Here is a 4,215-nt window from a genome sequence, read left to right on the forward strand (position 1 = left end):
CGTTCTGCTATGGTTATAGTGAACTAGAATACTTTCTAGTGGCGCGAACGACGACGCTCGGGCACGTCGATTTTCATTGACGCCGCCAGATGGCGCCACTGCAACATCTACTAGTCGACTTTTCAATGCTTTCTTGCAATAGTGCGACATAGTACCGATGCTTTTGTGCGCCTATTCAGTAAAAGTAGTGATTTTTTCTCTATGCCGACGTATGTAGACCTCCATGCATGATAGAAGGCGTTTCATTCGACATTATTCGGGTTTTCGCCGTTGCACTAGGGTGAAAGCGCTCTTATTTCGCTGACGTCTGCTACAGCTCATGCGGGACGAGTTATCGCGCACTGTAAATCGTTACGGCACATTTATTTGTATGGGACGGGTATTTTTCTGAGCCCTGCAGAGCCCGCTTTATTACACAGCCAACTCAACTGTCAGCAGCAGACTGGTAGCAGAGTGGCCAGGCATCGTGCGCACGTACGGGTTCTCGCATCTCTCCAACCACGCCGCAGTAACTCTCCTTTAGCCAATAATAATGATTATATTACACTGCGCTATTCGGTATCCTCTGGTAACCAGGAATGCTCATTTTAGCTTGATATCTGCTTAGTGTTAGGAAATTCTCCAACTGGTAAAGTGAGGAGCAGCTTCAGGCTGTTACATTTTTTTTTTTTTTTTTTTGACAAATAGGTCATGAAAAAAAAATCCTACGCTTTAAACGAATCATCCAGCGATATTCCGTGGCGTCACCATTATTTTCTGTTCACAGCAACAATATCTGTTATAAATCATCGCTGTAAGCCAGGTGCTAATTAAAATCCTTTCATCATCTCGTATACATAACATATATGCCAAAAATACATACATGAGGAGGACAGAGCAGTTTTGTTTAGGTACTTCACAAGGCTTTTCCACTGCTGTTTTATTTTATTTGAGTGCATGGGACAAAAGTCATCAACAATGAGTTGTTTTGTGAAATTATTGACTACACAAACAGTCCCTAACAATGAGTTGTTTTGTGAAATAATTGACTACACAAACAGTCCTAAGAGCATCCATCTGCTCATCTTCAGGTGCTTTGAAGCTTGACATTGCGCTGGTTAATGCATTTTGTGAAAAAGTGAATGCGGGTACTTAAGCAGTGATTTCAGCTGCGCCAATTTGACAGTGGTGCAGAGCACCCAAGTTAGCAGGTATGCTGAGCCAGTAGCATATACTGAGTACAAGCTGTCTGCTTGAATTTAGACTGAAGCAGATTGTAAACACATTCTCAAGGTGAGCCACAAACTGGTATCACTTGAAGGGTACAAAATGCCTCTGTTGTCCTTAAAATTAGTAAAATTAGCCAGGTTTAATACATGTGACATCTTTTTCTTTTCAGAAAAAGATTAAAGCCTTTTTCACAGTTAGTTTGAGGTAGGATAGAGAGACCACAATTGTATACAGCTGCCAGCCAACTGGCTCACCCCAGGCAATGTTTTATTTTGAAGTTAAGTAATTAGTAATTACTTTTTTAATTGACTAACTATTGCCTTTAGACAATAACTGGGTTTGCAGAATTTGAGAGCACCTTCTAAGACCTCCATTCCATTTATTTCCGATAAAGAAAGCCTCATCGTTTTTCCAAGCTCGAAAGAAAGCCCGCGAAATACAAAAATTATCAGCCTGTATAGCGCTGAGACTGGGCTGTTGAGTCACGGCCGCAGCTAATTTCTATCACTCAAATCATGCATGCTTGGGAGCACAACAATATCGTGGCGCATGAATGCGTCAGTCACGTGATTTTTTTTATTTCACGGGCTTTCTATAGAGGTGGGAAAAACTATGCACGTGAGGTTTTCTTTATCGGGAATAAATGAAATGGGGGTTTCAGAAAGTCCTGCCCAATTTTGCAAATCACATTTATTTGAACGCAATACTGAGTAAATTAGAATCGCAAAATGAAAAATTGCACCGTTTTTTTATCGATATTTATTGTCTTAGGGCCTCAGTAGTGTATGATATGAAGGATGAATAAATGATTAAATAAATGTGCGAGCTAGAGATCTATACCATGACTACGCGGAATTCAATTTAATTTAATCTGAGCTGTCTGCTTTATTGAGCCAGTGGTAGTATTCGAGATCACGCAAACAGTCGAAGCTTTCTTCCCCCGAAGTCTTCCTTTTGTTCAGACCTGGTGCGCCAGGTGGCTGTCAGCAAGTGGTTTCTCTGGCCTATCTTAAATGGTTTATTTTTAACCCTTGGCTGAAGTTAGCTTGGACACGCGGTATAAAATATGTCGGCTATCGTTTGGTGCCACAGGCTTAATAGTAAGGATCTGCACTGAGCACAACTCTCTGCAACATCAATATTGCCCACGTCCAGCCTTGGCTTCACGGGTTTGATGGTAATATATGCCGGACAACCCGGCAAGAGTGTATAGGCACCGCATCAGGTACCAGTAATGGCTTTTCATGCGGTATATCCTCACTTCTGCCGTTGATCATATATATGCGTAGTCACGCAGCAGGATGAGATGCGGCTTGAAAGGATGCTCACATACTGCCAATGTTTCTGTGAGAGGCTTTTCCTGCCTTCACAAGCTTCGTTTCCACTTTGTGCGATGTTTGTTGTCCCTCAGAGCAGCAAACAAAGGTGACTGGAGCATCCGGATAGCCGCGCTTCGGCATCTCGGAGCAAAACAGTGCGAGTTGGTCTTTTTCCTGGCCATTTCGAACATCGCATGGTGCTTTTGAATAGCTGAGATGTCTTAGTTGCTCTGATGGAAGGCAGAACTGAAAGTTCGAAGGCAAAATCGCAAGAATGCATGCAGACTGCACGGCGCGCCAAGCCTTGACTTCCCTTTACGGACGCGCACGCAGTCCTAGTAAACGTAACTGCAGCGCCACCAGCGGCGGTCAGTGGCGTACGGCGTGCAAGAGGCGCCCATTTTCCTTCCGTTCGCGCCACTAGAAAGTATTCTAGTTCACTATAGCTATGGTACCTGGACGCCTGGACAATATACAATATTAGTTGTAAAACTCCCTACTAATAGTGAACTAGAATACTTTCTAGTGGCGCGAACGGAACGAAAATGGGCGCCTCTTGCACGCCGGACGCCACTGACCGCCGCTGGTGGCGCTGCAGTTACGCTTACTAGGACCGCGTGCCCCTCCGCAAAGGAAAGTCAAGGCTTGGCGCGCCGTGCAGTCTGCACATTCTTGCGATTTTTCCCTCGAAGTTTCAGTTCTGCCCTCCATCACAGCCACTAAGACATCTCAGCTCTTCAAAAGCACCATGCGCAGTTCGAAATGGCCAGGAAAAAGACCAACTCGCACTGTTTTGTTCAGAGATGCCGAAGCGCAGCTATCCGGGTGCTCCAGTCCCCTTTGTTTGCTGCTCCGAGGGACAACAAACATCGCACAAAGTGGAAGCGAAGCTTGTGAAGGCAGGAAAAGCCTCTCACAGAAACATTGGCAGTGTGTGAGCATCATTTCGAGCCGCATCTCATCCTGCTGCGTGACTACGCACATATATGATCAATGGCAGAAGTGAGGATATACCGCGTGAAATCCATCACTGGCACCTGATGCGGTGCCTATACACTCTTGCCGGGTTATCCGGCATATATTACCGTCAAACCCGTGAAGCCAAGGCTGGATGTGGGCAATATTGATGTTGCAGAGAGTTGTGCTTAGTGCAGATTCTTGCTATTAAACCTGTGGCACCAAACGATAGCCGACATATTTTATACCGCGTGTCCAAGCTAACTTCAACCAAGTGTTAAAAATAAACCATTTGAGATAGGCCAGAGAAACCACTTGCTTGCAGCCACCTGGCGCACCAGGTCTGAACAAAAGGAAGACTTCGGGGAAGAAAGCTTCGACTGTTTGCGTGATCTCGAATACTATCACTGGCTCAATAAAGCAGACAGCTGAGATTAAATTAAATTCAATTCCGCGTAGTCATGGTATGTCCTTGGATCTCTAGCTGCCACATTTATTTAATCATTTATTCATTCTTCATATCATACCCTACAGATGTCCCAAGACAATAAATATCGATAAAAAAAAACGGTGCAGGCAATTTTTCATCTTGCAATTCTAATTTACTCAGTATTGCTTTCAAATAAATGTGATTTGCAAAGTTGAGGACCTTCTGAAACTCCCATTTCATTTATTCCCGATAAAGAAAACCTCACGTGCATAGTTTTTCCCACCTCTATAGAAAGCCCGC

Source organism: Amblyomma maculatum, chromosome 1, assembly GCF_055883805.1.
Source record: "Amblyomma maculatum isolate TAMU_Amacu chromosome 1, ASM5588380v1, whole genome shotgun sequence".
Classification (NCBI taxonomy): domain Eukaryota; kingdom Metazoa; phylum Arthropoda; class Arachnida; order Ixodida; family Ixodidae; genus Amblyomma; species Amblyomma maculatum.